We start from the raw sequence: 20,322 nt of genomic DNA on the forward strand, positions 1-20,322 counted from the left end.
GATCTTAATTGGAATTCGTTTCACTTCCCGGGTCTGGCATGAAATTTGATCAACCATACCAGGTCCGTATATGTAATCAGATTCTATAGTTCTGATCCTAATTCTTAAGTGGTCCTCATCAATGTTTTCAGTATTGGTGCTATTGGCCGATACACACCGTATCGGCTGAAATTCGATATGCTGCAGGTTTGAATAGGCTATTTTTAATAAATATAAAAATACTAAAAATACATTTTTATATGATTTTAAAATTATTTTAATGGTTTTAACGCGTGTCACGTTATGATGGACACATAATAATTTATTATTATTGAACGATTCAGTTGAGTATCGCTATCGAATGAATCGGTGGCCCAACGATTCAGGGCAGACACCAATACAACATTTGTCCGCATTCTTTCATGCCAACCCACCCAGATCCTATCAAACCCGGTACAAGTCCGGATTGGGTCATACCCGACCCGTTGGCACCTCTCAACTTTCAAATACTACGCGCCACCCAACGGGCGCTGGCGGCACGAACGCCACCCTCCCTCTAAGCAATGCTAGCCAGGAACGCAAGGAATTGCCGTTCCATTATAAACTCCGGTAAGTCCCTCTTCAATAAGACGTTTATCCTTTCGCCGGAAATTGGGTCCATAAGAAGGAAATCAGGCGAGTTCTTTGATTCCCAGCAAGCGTTCGACGAATTGCCTGAACGGGACCCGTCGTCTCGTGCAGCCTTAATCGCTTCATGTTATCGAGAGAAACGATTTGAAGAAGTTATTTCTCTGTTTCGATCGATTCATCGTGATGAGAATGAATGTGGTCGTTCGGTAATGCTCTCTGTCTTGAACTCATGCGGAAAATTGTCGGCATTGTCAGGAGTGAAACAGGTTCATTCGCTTGTGATAAAGACTAAATGTGCTTTGGATGTCGTGGGTAGTAACGTTTTAATCTCTACGTATGCAAAATGTGGCAAACTAGAGGATGCGATCAAAGTGTTTGACGAAATGCCTGAGAGAGATTTGGTGTCCTGGACTTCAGTTCTTTCTGGGTTTTCTCAGAATGGATTAGCTTGGGAGGCTCTGGAATTTTTTTCGATTATGCATGGCCAGGGCGTAGGGTTCAGTGACTATGGCTATTGTGTCGTGTTGAGAGCTTGTATCCTTTTGGATACTATTCGTAATGGAACGTTGATTCACTGTCTTGTCATGAAGACTGGTTTTGAAGCTCATGTCTTTGTTTCTAGCTCCCTTGTCGATATGTACGTGAAATATGGCAGCACCCGATATGCTCGTCGAGTGTTTGATGAGATGGATGAGAAGAATGTAGTTTCTTGGACTTCAATTATTGCAGGTTACGTGCAAAGTGACGATGGGGAGGAAGGCCTTAGGTTGTTTCGTGAACAGATGAGAGTTAGGGTCACTCCCGATCCATTCTCCTTCTCGTGTATTCTAAGTGCATGCGCGAATTTACCTGCTCTTGATCAGGGGAAGCAGATCCATGCACAGATCATCAGATTTGGATATGAAACACAGATCTTTGCTGGGAATTCTCTTATCGACATGTATTCCAAATGTGGGTGCTTGGCGGATGCAAAACAAATACACTCTGAGATGCCAATCCGAGACGTAGTATCATGGACTGGAATAATATCAGGGTATGCTCACCATGGCTATGGAGCAGAAGCACTGCACATGTTTGAATTGATGAAAGAAGCAAAAGTCAAGCCGAATGCCATTACCTTTGTGTGTGTATTACATGCTTGTAGTCACTCAGGCTTGGTCGAAGAAGGAATCAAGCATTTTAACGCGATGCACAAAGAGTTTGGCATCGAGCCTTCCGAAGAGCATTACACATGCACAATTGATCTTCTTGGGCGTGCAGGGCGTTTAAAAGAGGCAGAGGAATTCATGAAGAAGATGCCATTTGAGCCTAGTGCATCCTCTTGGGGTGCATTGTTGAATGCATGCAGGTTGAATGGGGATGTGGGTCTTGGTGTAAAGTGTGCAGAACAACTCTTCAAGTTGGAACCTCATGTTGCAGCTAACCATGTCATGCTAGCAAACATTTATGCTGCTAATAGAAGATGGCATGATGTAGCTAGGGTCAGATTGGTGTTGAAGGACAAGGGAATCAAGAAAGACAGTGGGTACAGCTGGACTGAGGAAGCAGGAAAGGTCAATGTTTTTGGTGTAGATGATAACACGCATCCACAGAGTGAGCTCATTCACTCTGTTCTTGAACATCTGTATATGGAATTGAAGGATTCAGGGTATGTCCCTGATTTAACTGATTCTTTTTCCTGAAGAAACGAAAACTATTTACATAGAAAAGAGTGATTTCTTTTTTCATCTTTATTCTATTTTATGAACTACTTTTTGGGGGATCACTAAATAATAGCATAGTCACAAATATTGGCTGTTTTGTGTAAATCTTCCCGTTTTATTGTGAGATTTCAAACTGATATAGTCCCAAAAAAATGTGACTTTTCAAAGTATCTACTTTGAAAATATCATGTTTTTATCATGATATTATTGCGTTATTAACATGGTATTGATATATTTCATGCATTTTAATGTTTTTCTTATATTTTTGTATATTTTGTTCTATATTTTAAATTTTAAATACACCGATATTTTCCCAAGTTTTTTCCAAAAAAAAAAAAATCTTTTGGTTTGTCCTGAGATTTTCCTTTATAAAAAAAATCCTGATAACGAGATTTATGACTATGAATAATCAATTGATTGGAAGCATTCATTCCTAAACAAAAAGTGCAATAGATTGATTGGAGGCACAGATGTGCTCTTCTTGTGATTTTGTTGTCACTAGACAATATGGCTGCTCTTATTAGTACATGCATAATGGGTATGGAATTATAGATGCTGCATCATGAATCATAACCTGGATTGTGCTTGCATGATATGTTTGTTTGGTGGTTAGCAAGAGAAATTGGATATGGATTCACATAATCAAATGAGTGCTAATGCAGATGGAAAGATATATGAAAACATGAAAGGTTATCAAATTCATTTACATATGATTTAGGATGGTCTGAAAAAGAAAAACTTGTTAAAAATTTAACTTTTGTATTTTATAAATTGTGAGTGTGGTCTGGCCTGGAGAAGGCCTGGTTTTTAATGGGCTCAGGTTTGAAGAACAGCCAATGACCCAGCCCATTGGCCCAATATCTCAATGTGAAGCGGGCCAGACCGGCCCGGCCCAAACTCGATTAATTAGTTCAGCTAATTAGGCAAATAATAAATAATTAACAAGTTCCCATGTACTCAGCCAATTAATTTTTTTAGTTTTCATAAAACTAATCCAAAGTTAGGTAAGGATACATCATGGTGGAACGAGGATGTCAAATTAGCTATTAAGGTTAAAAGAGAGTGTTATAGAAATCTAAGTAAGAGTCGTGATAATGAGAATTTGGAGAAGTATATGATAGTAAAGAATGAAGCTAAAAAAGTAGTTCGAAAGGCGAGGGATAAGGTATATAAGGAGGTTTATGACAAGTTGGATACCAAAGAGGACGAGAATGATATTTATAGGCTTGCAAAGATGAGAGATAGGAAATCGAGGGATCTGGGTATGGTTAGATGTATCAAAGATGAAACGCAAAGGGTTTTAATCAAAGATGAGGAGATTAAGGAGAGATGGAAAGATTATTTTGATAAGCTATTTAATGGAAGTCATGCTCAGGATCTTGGAGACTTCTTCATTCATTTTCATGAGATGAATTGTGACTTCATGCGCAAGATTCAAAAAAAAGAAATTGCAGAGGCTTTGAAGAAAATGAAATCAAGAAGGGCAATTGGCCTAGATGGTATACCTATCGAGGCTTGAAAATGCTTGGGAGAGAAAGGTTTAGAATGGTTGACAAATCTTTTTAACAAGATCTGGCGGACAAATAAGATGCCTAATGAGTGGTCGAAGAGTACTTTGGTGCCTCTATATAAGAATAAGGGTGATATACAAGATTGCACAAACTATCGTGGTATAAAACTCATGAGTCATACTATGAAACTTTGGGAGAGGGTGATTGAGTATAGGTTGAGGAAGGTTGTCATGATATCGGAGAATCAATTTGGTTTTATGCCTGAAAGATCAACTATGAAAGCTATACATCTTCTTAGACAACTTATTGAGAGATATAAAGAGAGGAACAAAGATTTGCATATGGTTTTTATTGATTTAGAAAAGGCATACGATAGAGTACCTAGGGATGTTCTCTAGTGGACAATGATGAAGAAAGGTGTTTCTCTCAAGTACATTAGTATAATTAAAGATATGTACGAATGAGTAGTAACCAATGTCCGCACTTGTGGAAGGGTGACAACCAATTTTCCTATAACGGTTGGGTTACATCAAGGATCTGCATTAAGCCCTTTCCTAATTGCTATAGTGATGGATGAGCTTACAAGATCAATTCAAGAAAATGTGTCGTGGTGTATGTTGTTTGCTGATGATATTGTTTTGATTGATGAGTCTAGAGCTGGGGTTAATGCTAAGTTAGAATTATGGAGACATTGGAAGCAAGAGGTTTTAAGTTGAGTAAGAGTAAGACAAAATATATGGAATGTCGGTTTAGTAAGCAACGAAGTAGTGATGGGAGTGTAGTGAAGCTTGGTGAGCAAGAAATATCGATGGATGATTGTTTCAAATATTTGGGATCTATCATTCAAAAGTATGAAGAAATTGATGGAGATGTAAATCATAGGATAAAGGTTGGGTGGATGAAATGGAAAAGTGCAACTAGAGTGTTGTGCGATCATAGAATGCCATTGCGGTTGAAGGAAAAGTTTTATAGGGCGACAATTAGGCCTGCTTTACTATATGGTACGGAATGTTGGGCTGTCAAGAGACATCATATTCAAAAAATGAGTGTAGCTAAGATGTGTATGCTTAGATGGGTGTGTGGAAATACAATAAAAGATAAGATTCGGAACAAGGAGATATGTAAGAAGGTAGGCATTGCATCCATTGGAAATAAGATGAGAGAGAATCGTTTACGGTGGTTTGGATATATTCGGCGAAGCCTAATGATGCTCCAGTTAGAAGGATGGAGAAATGGGAAAATAAATTAGTTAAAAGAGGTCGGAGTAGGCCTAAGAAGACTTGGATGGAGATGATAGGAAATTATATGAATGCTTTGAACCTCACCGAGGACATGGCATTGGATAGAAATGATTAGAGGAGAAGGATTCATGTGGAAGACCCAGAATGATTTTCTTTTTTGGTTCATATCACCGACCTTAATTGTTTTGGGATGAAGGCGTAGTTGTTGTTGTTGTATAAAACTAATCCAACTAATTAGGTAAATAATAATAGTTATAAAGTTATTATTTAATTAATTAATTTTTTAATATTAATAATTAATAAATTGCTCAGGCCCGCCGGGCCGGCCTAATAGCCCACGTGCCAACTCGGACCCGGCCCACGTATATAGCAGGCCAGGTTTCAACCCGGTAGCTAACGGACCCGAGCCTAAAACCTTGACCCAAATTTGGCCCATGATAAGCCAGGTCGGCTTGGCCTATCGGGCTGCCCGGGTTACCCACCCCTACCCATAAGAGTGTTGTATATCATTTGTGTTTGTGTCATTGGTATCACCCATAGTTACCAAGAAGCAAAACTGATGGGGGAAGTGATGCATGAAGCACAAGTAGGGAAGCGAGTGTTAAAAACAAGTATGAAGCGTGAAGCAAGATTCGTTTTAGAAGCGATTGTGGAAACATATGAGAAGTGAAAAAGGAAACATGAAGAAAACGATGGAGGGAACAAGTGAGAAGTGAGGGGAAAGTGAAAAATAAATAAATGCTGACATGAAAACACAAAAAAACAAGGGGGAAGTGAGAGGGAAACAAAAACAAAAAAATGATTGTTCTGTCCTTGTAAAATAGCCCATTTTTAAAAATGTCTCAAAATTTGCCAAAATCCTCTTCATGTCCAAAATTTTGATTCTTAACTTTTTTAAGATATTTTTGTCCTTATGCAAATATGTAACGATGTTTGAAAATCATGTTTGCGAATATCCCCAAAATATGTGAACCTCCTTTTACTAAAATCACATAAGGGGCATTGACAGGAGGACATTCACAAATATGTGAGGACATTCACATGTGAAAGTCAGGACATTCGTATGTGTGAGAGTATTTAGTCAAATGAAGTTCATAAATATAGTATGATTTTTGCAAATCATGTTTGTGAATGTCCCAAAAATGTGCAAACATCTTTTTACTAAAATTGCATAAGGGGCACAGGCAAAAGGATATACACAAATGTGTAGGGACATTCACATGCGAAGGTCAAGACATTCACAAATGCGTGAGTATTTGGTTGAAGGAAGTCCACATATAGTATGACCTTTGTAAGTAATGAATGTCACCAAATGTGTGAACCTCCTTTTACTAAATACTTTCATATCTACAAATATCCTAACATTTGCATGTGAATGTCCTCACACATTTGCGAACGAGATTTTTTATAGTAAAAGAAAATTCACACATTTTGGGGGCATTCACAAAAACGATTTGTGAACGTTATGTTATATTTGTAGAAGGGTAAAAATGTCTGAAATCAAAATGTTGGTTATAAACAGAATTTCAACAAATTGTGAGGCATTTTGAAAAATGCACTAGTTTACGTACAATACCATCATTTTCAGAAATGAAGATAGATGAGAAAGAAAAGTGATTTTGGAAGTGAATGGAAAATGTGCCTCCCTTAAATGGGAAGCCAGTTTCTCCCATGCTTACCACATTTCCTCCTTTTGGGGGGAATGTAGCATTTCCCTCTTCAGAAGCACGCTTCCGGGAGGCGCACTTCCGCCCTCATTGAGGAGCTTGGTATCACCCATGTTTAAAAATTGTTTGAATTCTAAAGACCCGATATAACGCCAAAAAAAAACTTTTTTTTTATGACGAGGAACCCTCACCGAAGCAAGGGAAAACCCCGGGTGGGGCCCCACGACCACCCTGCCTTACGTGGCCCACCTCTGAAAGCTCTCGCGATTTGATTGGGGTCTTCAACTCAGCACCTTAGTATACTGCCCAAAAAAAGTTGTATCATGTTTTTATGGTGATATACCACAAGAAAACTGTAATACTTTTATATTAATTTATGTTATTAGCTATATTTTTAAATATGCTTATTGTTTCTTGTCATTTTTCTAAGACAAACAGGTTTTTTCAATATATTGTGAGATTCTCCTAAGAACCGGACTTGTGACATTCATTGGCATGCATGACAGTTTGGAGAAGACTCATGAATAGTATTCAATTTTTTTGGCAAAATAACTCATGGTAATTGATGTTTTTTTATTTGTTTGGTCGCTTTTGATGATTTATGATCATCATTCTTGAGAGTATGGATAAGGGACCTATTTGGGAACTGGATATTGGAAAAAAATGGAGGAAATGAAAAAGCTTTGTGGAATCAAGGATTCCAAAAGTTATGATTTTGTTGTTTTGGACTAAATGAATTCTGTCTTAGAGGAGCTTGAATAGGGGAGCTCGAGTTCATGATAGAGATCCAGACCTGGGTCCCACTATCGTGCCAATCCCATCTATGAGCGATGCACTCACTAGTTGCCAGAGACCTATTTATAGTCGAGCTTCTTCACAGCTTGAAACCCTTCCAAATCATCTATATTAATTTCCTCAAGTATCATTTTCCAAAATTTAACATATTTTCATTGCCTTAAAAAAAAAACTTTAGCATATTTTAATGGGGAATTGAGAGATAATTAGGCCATAGCTTTTCAATGTGTGTGTGCGTGTGCGTGTGCGCGTGCGTGCACCGTGCTCATAGATCTGATACCAAAACTCAAGTATGATACTAAAATAATTGAAAACAATTGGAAATCCTATTTGTTAAGAAAACTAAGCAATAATAGAAAAATCACAATAACTAGAAAATTATTCGGAATCATCAACTGAGCTATCTAGTCTCTTCTTCTTATCTGTTTCTAGATGAGATAATTATGGTTCTGATAGGTTTAAGCTTCTTAACCTTCCTTAAGTTTCACAATTATAATAAGTATGAAGATTTAAATTTAAATATGCTTTTAAATTCTAAACATGGATCAGATATATAAATTCAATAATACAACGCAAAAATTGGAAAAAGTCCATTTGGTGCCAGTGTTTTACCTCTAATTTCAAACATGGGCCTCATGTCTCTGAAATTCTTGTTATTTGAAAACTGCCAAACAAAGGCATACCTCTATTATTGCCTATTAACTCATAACTCAGGTTAAATTATAAATTACAATAATAACCTTCTTAATCAAATGTTCAAAATATATAGAAATCATTTTTATATGCAGCCCAGCTCGACTGCTGATGACCATCCATCACAACATTTCTCGAGATGGACACCACCCTCATCTCAAGAAATGTCAAGATGGGTGGCTGTCAAGCAAATTGTTTCACGACGCTGCATATATTGTGAAGTGAAATATTTTATCCTTTTTCTTTTTTGTAAAGATGAATGCTTACGTATTTTTCAATCTGGGAAAGACAATACTGAAAACCAAAAAATTCACATTTTACCAAGATGGATGTTAACCTAGGTTCCTTATTTAATAGTTTTAAGAAAATCTATGATCACAACTAAAGAAAAGTGAGGCCCCTTCTTTAAATTAAGCATAAAGATTGGCAGATAAATGAAAATTTCACATAGAAATTCAAATACAAAGATAAAAACCAAACAAAAAACGGATGGAAAGGGATCCTATGGTCCTATCGGCAAAAAATCGATACAAAATTGAGTTGATTCGGCATATTCCTAAATAAATTCAATTTTTTGTTTTTTAAATAGTTTTAATACTTAGAAATTTTCAAATACCCCACAAATGCTTGATTCTAATTCATGTGCACACCAAACTTTTTCAGAGTTTGCAAATGACCACCAAAGTCTTTACCTAAGTTAATCAAACGTCCCCAATCATAAACTAATGTAGGATTAATCTTAGGTTAACCTAACCCCTATAAGTGGGGTAACAAAATTATTTGTTTGACCTTTATTCTAAAAGTATGAACAAAGTAAGTTTGACCGTTTGTAGGGCTAATCAATAGAATGTTTTGAGTAAAAAGCTTATTGATTACAATGGCATTCGAACCCTTGACCTCCCCAATAAAAAACAAGAAACTAACCACTACATCATGAAACTCAATGTTAATTATTTAAAAAATAAGTTATGTAAAGCTTAAATTGTAATAAGCTAATCAACCCAACAATCACTCACCCACCAATAGCACAACCAGGTCTGTTTGGTTCCTCAATAGCTGACCTCATAAATATCTGAACCAAAACTGTGCATTTTCATTTAACCCAAAAATCAATCTGGTTATAGTTGACAAAAGTTTAACTATTTCAAGAATCAAAATCAATTAGTTATTGTCATGATGGTGACTATGTGCGCGCTAAGCACGATTAGACTCGTTTGATTCCTCAATAATTGACCCGATAAATATCTGAAGCGAAACTAAATGTATTTTCATTTGACCCAAAAGCCGATGTCGTTATATTTGACAAAAGTTTTACAATTTCAAGAATCAAGATCAATTACCTATTGTCATGATAGTGACTATGTGAGCTCTAAGCGCAACCGAGTCCATTCTTGAGAGCGAGAGAGAGAGAGAGAGAGGACTTGTGATAAGTGGAAAAAAAAATCCTAAAAAAAAAGTTTTCTAAAAAATAGGCTTTCTCATGTGGCAAGACATATGGGTTGCATGATTATTTAAAAAACAAATTATAACCGAATTAATTAGAGGTAATTAAATTAGAGACATTTGATTAACGCAGGCAAAAACTTTGGTGGCCATTTGCAAACTCTGAAAAGTTTGGTGTACAAACGAATTATGGAAAGTTTGGAGAGTATTTGAAATTTTTCCTTAATATTGTTCTTGACATGTATCATTTATGCCGTTCATCGCATGGATGAACGGCATCAGAGCAACCTAGGCAGCTCTGGAAAAAAAAGAACGTGAAACCCATCTAGGAGATGCTGAGTCCAGCCATGGTGTTCTGGATGCCGTTCATAGCATGGTGGTGGTCTTGTAAAATAAACCAAAATTCAGGGGCGAAATTGCAAGAATCTACTTTTCCTTTTTCACGTAGATACCTTTGCGATGAGTAGCCAAAGTGACCTGATACATACCTGAAGCCGTTAACTATATGGATCCAAAAAAATTCAGCTGTACCCAGACCTCAGCCCGAATTAGATTGGGTCGTGTTTGGGTCTAGCTTTTAAACCTGATTTGGAATCAGATCCGATAAGACCCAAGCGGAACCCTACACCTCTCATTGTAAGTGGTTGATTTTTGAAACACAACGGCTATATGTCAAGAAGTGGAAACTCAAATTTTTATGTGTAAATAATGGTGCAAAACATAGTGCATGGATATGATATTTGGACAATTGAAGATGACCCATTTAAATACGTTTGAATGAATTTTTAACATGTCCTTAAAGGTTAAAATAGGCCAATTATTTAAGGACAGCTGGGGATAAATAGGTCTGTTTCTGTTCAGCAGACATGCAGGTAGGACTGTCAACAGGTCGATTACTATCGGGTACCTGAATTGCCCGCTATGAGCATGGAAAGTGCTGACCCAAATAATATTTGGGTCAACCCGAACCCAATCCAACCAAAATGAGGCCTGGGTTTAGGCATAACTGGACTCTCTATTTTTGAAATTATAACCCCAAGAAACCGCACCCGGCATGAAGACCTCATCACATTGACTCAGCCTGCCCATACCTACGGTTTTCATGCTAGCAGTGTAAAACTCCGAGGTTAGGACTCCTACTCCTGAGGCCTATGCTACGCATTGGCTTGAGTACACTACAAGGATATGAGGGTTAATGGCAGTAATTTTTTTCGCTGCTATTGCTCTATTTGTTGCCACTATTGTCCTATAACGGCAAGAATAAGTTGCCCAAAAAAATAGTGTTTGTTATTTATAGGCCATTGTTAAAGGATGAACCAACACCAGCGAAGAATCTCACTGAAATCGAAAATACTAATAGCAGTGAGATATCCTATAACGGTGAGGTTATTTTTACAGCGAGATACCCTATAACGGCGAGCAAGAGATCTCACCGTTATAGGCTACCTATAGGTTATAACATTCTTGCCTTGTCGTTATAGCCTATAACAATGAGCATTAACTCGATGTTGTAGGCTATAACAGGAAAATTTAACTCACTATTATAGGCTGGTTATAATGGCAAGATAGGGATCTCGCTAATAATGGTGAGACAAAAATGTTACTATTATAGGCTAAAAACCTATAAATTAAAAACTAAAAATTAGTTTTAAAAAATTGTTTTTACATTCAAATACATACATTTCAAATATATTAAAATTAACAACAGAAACATGCATTCAACAAAAATTAAACAAAAACTTCAAATATACTTCAAAAATACAAAACCATCTACATCATCTCTAAGCTTGCAACAAACATACTTCAAATACAAAATCACTACATCCTCAAACATTCTACAAACTTCAAACTATTGACATACACTTCAAACATACATTAAACAAAAACTTCAAAAGCAAACATATACTTCAAAAACATAAACTCTCCTACATCCTCTCTAAGCCTGAAACAAACACACTTTAAATACAAACTCACCACATCATCTCCAAGAATATAACAAACACGCTTCAAATACAAACCCCTTAAACTGCATTTCATCTTCTTTAAGCCTGCAACAAACATATACACTTCTAATATTCATATAAATCAAAATTTAATTATAGCAATTATAACAAAAAATTTAAAAATTAAACATATATACTTCTTATATAAGCCAAGGGTTCAAAAATTGCCTCTTTGCGCATCTATGAAGGCATGGACTTCTTCTCTGAGCTTCCTAGTTGCTTTTTTATCTCTCTATTTCTTGTTTATTTGCTTCTCTATCTTGCTCAATTTTCTGTCCAGTCGCTTCATTTTCTCTCTTAATTGTTGAACCTCAGTTTGCATTGCCTCTAGTTAAGAAGATAATTGCAAAATTCAGACCCGACTGAAGTTAGATGGTTTGAATTGAAAAAAAAATGCATTAATTCTGCCTCACATGTCTGTACTACTCTCCAAAGACCTTGGCAAAGATGTTTCACTGGGTCATCGATAGGCCTCCTTGTGAACAAGATGTTAAATTTTTAATTTCCACATATTGCAGTTTCGCCTGCATATTGTTAATAATTAGTTATATATTAGTAACTAATGATAATGTACAAAATAAAATGAATAAATGTAAAACTACAAAGTGTGAGTTACTTACAAAGGTGTCTTTTACTTCACTACAGATGAATGTTGGGTATGCATTTCTTTATAGAACGCACTCGTTGTCGGTTTTTATTCATCTATTTTAGTCTGTAAATAATAAATTAAGAATTTGATAGATTAAACATATTTAGCACTATAAGCATATAAAAAAATAAACTTACACTAAAGAAACTTACCCTTATATAATACCTCTAGAGGTACGAAGATGATCCAGTGGTATGTTGGACTGTTTATTTTGCTCTATTTGTCGAATTCTTCTTTGACACCCGTTGTTAATCAAAGGAAGATCAATTAGTAGACGAAAATTTAAAAAATGGAACATTTATTTACTTATAAATATATATCAAATATTTACCATCTAATAGTCTCTGATGAAAAATGTGCAGATCTCTTTTTACACTTCAGAGTTGTCTCTCTCTAAAGGATATTGTTTTGCTATGTTGTGGTTTTAAAACTTATGGTAATGCTTGTAGAAACCTTCTAGCACCTTTGATTATAATAGTTGAAGCTGCTTTTCTACGCACCATTGATGTCCAAGTATATTTTTATCTAAATTGAATTCTTTTTGTATCAAATTATCAAAATATAGTTAGTAACACTCACTTCATGGATTAATCTATTTATCAAAATATAGTTAGGCAATATACTTACATAAACTGCCCCATGTAGCATTATCTTCTCATTGTCTGAAACCTTCTTCTATGAGTTATGAGTGAGTATGACACGATTCCTGATGATGCACGAAAGCCTCCTAGAAAATACAAAGGAGCCCTCCCCGCCGACTCATTGCATTCTAGGCATTGATAGTTATCAATGCCTTTTTGTTGCTTGATTTGCCTTTGATTACACATTTGTTCTTCTCACGTTTGCGCTGAGAATATTCTATAGTTGTTAATTTGTAGTAAGAAACAAAATAAATATTAATAAGAATGATAATAATAAAATTTTAATTATAATAAAGAAATACTGGATTAATATTTATCTGAGACCGTCGTGAATTGATCTAGAGCTGCAGTGACCTGTGGTGTGTGGGGGTCACCTCTTCCTCCATTGAAGTATCACTCACCTTTGATCTGAAGTTAATTCCGTTTAGGTGTTCCCCTTGACTAGCGGATGGTGAATTGAATCTTAAGAAGGATAAACACTCACATCCTCATCGTGATTATATTGACATTGTTAATTTTATGCAAACAATATTATATCAGACTACATTGTACATAATTGAATTATATAAGAACAATATTAAATTTAATGTATATAATGAAGAACTGATTCACAAATTGCAAATATATCAAATGAACGACAACAGCAAGACCATAAAGTTAAGATAGTACACAATTATGAAATATAAACAAGAGCTATATGCATTTTTAACTCGTTTTGAAGAGAAAAAAACAAAGCAATAATACATACACTTATATTATACTTCATTTATGACCCTAGATATTTTGTTAACTCTTCAATAGATAGATGTTTAATTATACTTATAACAATTTTGGGGTATAGCCATCAGTGCTCTAACCAATTAAGACTTTCTGGCAACACAGAGTCTTCCTTCTTCGCTTGTGATGAAAACATGGTACAGTGTTGAAGATGCAAACATGCTAAACAGTTTTTTTGTTTCTTTTTTTTTTTTAAATTCTGATCATACGGATATGCCTACGTACTTGATTTTATAAGGGGCAGCTCTTGAAGTGTTCGACTTCGATGCATAGTGGATTTTTCTTAGGTTCAAAAAATCAATTGTTCAAAATCTTTGTAAGTTTTCGAGACTTCAAATATCATTTTTTTTATTAAAAGCACATGACCCGAGCATCAATTTCTAGTAAATCGAACATGTTGAACACATCTATGGGATGGGTTCTTAACAGTGTTTTTAAAGGCTTTTTAACCTCTACTGCCCCTTTAAACATTAAGCCTCCAGGGTTAAGCCTCTTTGCTGAAAATGAGGGTCACGCCTTGTCAGCAAAGAGGCTTTCCGTTTTACACGAGGCGTAGGTTTCTATTGGAGGCCCACGCCTAATTTACCTGTTTGAAGTGTTTACCTCTTTTACTTTTTACTGTAGGTACTTGCCTTAGGCCATTAGGTACCCTTTCTACGTTTTAGGATGGTAGGTGATATTACCTTTTACGGAGGGCACTTGCCTTAAGCCCTTAGGTACTTTTTTTAGGTTTTAAAGTGGTTGCCTTGGTAACAGAAGAAGCATTTCCCACAATCATGATGACTAATTAAGTTTAGTTACTTTCTATCTTAATCATTTGTTATATTTCTTTTCTCCAATTAACCCATTTGCCATGTTTTTTTGGTTATGTGTTGAGTCAAAATTAAATAGCTATTAATTATTTGTTTCTTAAAAAGAGCAAAAGGGACATGAGAAATTTAGTTAAAGGTATTTATGTAACTTTATTTTTTTTTGTAAAATTTGATAATATATTTTCTTTGTTTTATTGATTCTGGTTATTCCTCTCAAGAAAAAAAAAATTGGTTCTGGTTATTGTAGCAGCTGTACATTTTATTGATATTTTTTAAGCTAAAACTTGAAAAATATCGAGGCTCACTACGCCTTGAGGCTTGTCTCATTCATATATTCAAAATGAGTCTCTTTACCACTCACGCCTTTAAAAACCTTGGTTTAGAATCATGAAAAAAATACACCAAAAAAAAGCTCAAAAACCCATATAGCGTGTTTGCATATCTCTCTCGATCAATATTTTTTAGTAGGGTGGTAATCATCACCAGCCTTTTAGGGGTTATGAATTGATGCATGACATTGAGGTTGCTCTGTTTGGGAGCCAGTGTTGGAGAGGAGATGAAAGGGGGTGATGGGAGTGGAGAAAAGAACAGGTAATGAAACTGGAGTTGTCAGCTACATCCTTATATAGTCATCCTTCAAAAAACTCCATCTCCACTCTCCTTTTCACTTTCATCACCAAAGGCAGAGTCAGAAATTCAAATTAGGGTATATATATATATATATATATATATATATATATATATATATATATATATATATATATATATAGAGAGAGAGAGAGAGAGAGAGAGAACATTTACCATTCAACATTACCAAAATACATCCAATATTGGATGATAGAGAAACATGGGAACAAGACAGCCACTGGTGACTGTGCACAGTTCAGAGAGAGAGATTGGTAGCTACTCACACGTTAGATGCAAAATGAACGTGCTAAATGAGTTTTTCAGTATTTTTTTTAGTTTATTTTTAAATTATGACAGTACAAATGTGATCTATGTACTTGATTTTATAGAGGTCAGCTCTTGAAGCATTCTATTCAGATACATGATTGAGTTCTTATAAGATTCAAAGAATCAACAGTCCAAAATCTTTGTAAAATTTTGAGGCTTCAAATATCATTATTTTCATAAAAAACAAATGATCTAGGTGTGGATTCCTCTTAAATAGACCATGCCTGACACATTTATGGGGGTTGGAACTGTAAAAAGATAGCAAAAGGGCAAAAAAACCCATTTAGCACGTATCATTTGGCACCTAACGTGTGAGCAACTACCAATCTCTCTCTCTCTTTATATATATATATATATATATATATATATATATATATATATATATATATATTAATGATTGGTAGCTGTGAAATCCATAGGTACTAAATCTGTGGTCAAACGCACTGAACGTCCATCGTGCACGTTGATGGACAGCACAAAACAAAAAATCATATTTTGATGAGTTTTTTCCATCAAAAGGGGTTTAGCAGTGACAAAATTATCACTGCTAATATTCTGAGCAGAGAAAATGAGTATTAGCAACAACAAAAAATTGCCACTAATGAGCTTTAATGGAGATGTTTGCCGCTAATGCTTGTTTGAGCAATAGCAGTGACAATTTTGTCGCCACTAATGCACCTTTGGCCAAAAAAAAAATCATCATTTTGATGCTATTTTTTTTTTTGCATGACTGTCCATCAACGGGCATGATGGACAGCCAGCGAGATTGACCACTGATTTAGTACCTAAGCATTTCACAGCTACCAATTTATATGTATATATATATATATATATAAAGAGAGAGAGAGAAAGAGAAATGTGCTAAATAGGTTTTTTTGTTCGGTGTTTTTTTTGCAGTTTCGACCAGATAAATGTGTCAGGCCGATTTATGAGGAATCCATACCTGGATCATGCGTTTTTTTATGAAAAAAAATGATATTTAGAGCCTCAAAATTTTACAAAGATTTTGGATTGTGTTATCATCGCAACATTTTTTCCCTCCCTTGCGAGAAAGAAATGAATTTCGCGAGTCAAACTCGACCAAAGTTTTGAAAATGGTTTTAAAAATTACTCGCCTCCGTTTTGAAAATTTACGAGAAAATTTCGTGGAATGGGATCCGCCTGTCGGTACGAGGTTCAACCGTTCCTGGCGCCTTTACCAGGGGTAATTGAACCAAGGATCAATTATGTGCTTTAACTTGACTCAAATATCTAAATTATGCTCTATTTTTCCTAGAATGCACAAAGAATCAGGCTTGTGCTATGGAATTTTGAAAAATGCAAGTTTGAGAAAATATGATGTTTGCTTTGGAAAATTGAAATGCATTTAAAAAAGGACTGGAAAATGCTTGAAAATGGAATTCCTGGGAAAATCATTGAATTTCATTGAAAATCAGAAATTTGATTGGAAAATGAATTCTTAGGAAAATTTGAACTTTGGAAAATCGATTTTGAAATTTGGAATTGCTTTTTTGAGAAAATGGATTTGAGAATTCTAAGAAAATCTAAGGAATTCATTGGAAAATGACTTTTGAAATGAAAAAATGGATTCTCAGGAAACTGAGTTCTCAGGAAAATGAGAAATCTGAGAAAATCGATCTTTTTGAAAACTTGAGACTTTGAAATTTGAGAATTTTAAAACATTGGAAAATCTTGGTTTGAACTTGGGAAATGCTTCAAAATCTCTTTTGAAAACTCAGGATTTTGAGAAAACCAAATCCTGAGAAAGACTTGGAAATTCTTGAGAAAGCTGAATTTTCTGAAATTAAAATTGGAAAATGAGTTTGAAAATAATGCAATTTGAATGATATGAATGAATATGAATTTGAAAAGGGAATTGCATTGAGGAATTGGGAAATCTTTTTAAAACTTTGAAAAATGCAATGCATTTTGAAGTCAGCCTAAGTGTGTAGGCTGAATGTGGCTAATATGAAGATCATAAATCTTGGTTTTCTTCGTATTCTGACTATGGCCATAAATACGAATCCCACCGAGTTTATAAACTCCATAAGAGCTTGTGCACGTGCCATTTGTGTAAACCATAGTGAATTTGAAATAATGTGCATGAATCATACATCACATATCGAAATTTGCATAAATTAAACTATATGCAATGCAATTCTATTCTAAGCAGAAAAATAACTCTTATTCCAAATTATTACATTTGAGGTTACATTGAATTGAAATAAAAAAAATAAAAGCTAAGTCTTCTTCTTGAATGTTCCTGCAAAACTAGAAAACAAGGTTAGCACAAAAATGTAGGTTTTTCTGAATTTATCCGAAAATATGGGAAATTATCGAATATTATTCAGATATAAACCCAAATTCATACCCCCTTTGATATAAACATGATAAATAATGAATAAATTTCGAAAATAAACTTGAAAATTCGAAATTGGGGTCAAAATGACCAAAATACCCCTAATGACCTTGAAATCAGGGTTTTCTGAAAGAATTTTTGTAAATTTTGGAAATTTGAAAATCAAATGAAATAAATCAAACATAATATGATGATATGCATGAAATTTTGAAGAATTAGAAATTGAAATTTCGAAATTTAGGTCAAAATGACCAAAATACCCCCGATAACAAGACTATGGCCTTGAAACCAGGGTTTTCTGAAATAAATTTTGCAAAATTGAAAAATATGAATTGCAAAGGAGATTGAAATTAACCCTAATATGATTCTACGTGCTTATTTATATGATAAAAACCCTAAAATGGTGAAAATATCATAAAATACCGAATTTAACCTGATTTTCGCCTGATTTTCGCTTCTGAATTTAAAGATAAACTAACACATGGAGCAAATGAACTTGGAATTGAACCAAATTTGGCATGAACACCTAAAATAACCCTAAAAACATAATGGAGCTCGAAAATCTACTTTTTTATATTTTTTAATATGGAAATTCAAATAAAAACCCTAAATTTTGTGATTTTTGTCTAAAATGTTGATTCTAAAGGGGATTTAGGATATCAAATTTCCATAAAAATTTCCCAAATTTTATGGGGTGACAGAGGACAGTAAGTCAAGGATTTTTTCCTTTTACACTTTCTGGTTTTGACCTATGGTCGGAGTTGTGACACTCCGGCAAGTCGGATCGGAATCCGGCGACTCTAGGATTTAGGGAAAACAGACAGGTTTCGGTAGAAAACATAGGAAAAATAGAAGACAGATGGGAAAAAAGCTGAAATTATGGGAAAATGTCTCTGACAAACAGAGGAAGATTTGATTTTTTGACACCATTGGGATTCGGGCTATGGTTTGGAAAAGGGCGCACTGTTATCAGACACCTAAATCTCTAGAATTTCAAGATATTGAAATCTAGGAAAAATAATGAAACAGATTCAAAAATTCCCAAATTTTGGGAAATGACAGAAAATTATGTTAGTAACAACTTTCATGTTGAAAGTTTTTGCAGACGAGTTACAGATTGGATGGACACAGTGCATTAGGGTCTGTCTATACCCAGACGAAAGAAAATCGATATTTTCCCAGGGGTCTCAGAAATCTGATTTTTTACAGAGGTCAAAACTAATTGGAAAAACCTCAAAATTTCCAGATCACTAGTATATTCAATGATGAATCCACTATGATTGTTTGAGGGAAAATTGAATCATCCATGGATGCGATCTTGGGTCGACAACCCTGCTAAATGGGAATCTGGAATTTCCAGAGGGTTTAAAACCTGATCTAGACTTTGGATTTATTAGATAGAGTTATTAAACTCAAATTGATCTGAATTTTTGCAGAGAAATGAATGATTAACCCATACATCTATCATAAAAGTTTTGAAATTTATAGATGAACAATTAAACATGAAACGAAGGCTGGACTGACGCTTAAAATCAAAACCTATAAACTAATAAGCAAATATTAAAGAAACTAATCAAAATACCTATAAAGCATTAAAATAATCTAAATATGAGGCCTATAATACGAAATTTACATGAATTCAATGATAAAACAAAAATAATCAGGGGGTATAATCTTAAACTTAATTTTGGCTATGGTGATAGGGGATCTGATCCATCTATCGGAGGGATCCCATACTCCATGTAGCCTTAAGCAAGAAAGTAAGAAAAAAAATAAAAAATAAAAAAAAAGTAAAAAAAAGATGAAGCTCATACCTTGGGTTTGCTGGAAGATGACTGCAACTATTGTTGATTGAAGGAGGCTAACGTGCGACGCTTTGGTGTGGTATGAACAATGGAGGATGAGGGTTGATGAAGGCTTGAAGCTGCAACAGTTAAAGAAGATGGAGGCAAAAGGAGGGTGTTGATACATCGGCTGAAGGAGTTGGACTGGCTGGAACCAAGGTGGCTGCGCCGACTGAAGGAAGTGGTCGCCGGCTGGACGTCCCCTTTGTGTGGTGACTGCAGCTGTATGGCTGAAAACAATGATGGACCTGCTGTTGAACTGGTAGAGCTGGAGCTTCAAGCTTGGGGTGCTAGTGGCTGGAGTAGGCTGCACTTGCTTAGGCTGGAGGTTGAAGATGGTCTGGAGCTGCTGGGCGTAGAGCTTCCTTATGGCTGCTAGAAAAAGCTTGTTGAGGCTGCTAGAGGTGCAAGGGCTACTGCAGTTAGTGGTGGCAATGGCTGGTGCTGCTAGGCATGGAGGAGAAGCTCTGGTGGTGGCTTCAATGGCTGAAGGAAGTTGCAGCCAAGGGGAGAGCTGCTGTGGAGAGGCTGGAATTGCTGTGGCTGTAGCAGCCAAGGAGAGAAGAAGAGAGGTAAAGGGAGAGAGAGAGAGAGAGAGAGAGAGAGAGAGACGTCAGATGA

The 20,322-nt window shown here is 35.5% G+C and overlaps 1 pseudogene; it reads left to right on the plus strand.

The window, feature by feature from the left end:
* The first annotated feature begins 542 nt into the window (after positions 1-542).
* Positions 543-20,080, plus strand: LOC149835647 (putative pentatricopeptide repeat-containing protein At5g52630 pseudogene; annotated as a pseudogene).
* Positions 20,081-20,322: the final 242 nt, after the last annotated feature.

This window comes from Nuphar pumila, chromosome 6, assembly GCF_984573655.1.
Source record: "Nuphar pumila chromosome 6, dmNupPumi1.hap1.1, whole genome shotgun sequence".
Lineage (NCBI taxonomy): Eukaryota > Viridiplantae > Streptophyta > Magnoliopsida > Nymphaeales > Nymphaeaceae > Nuphar > Nuphar pumila.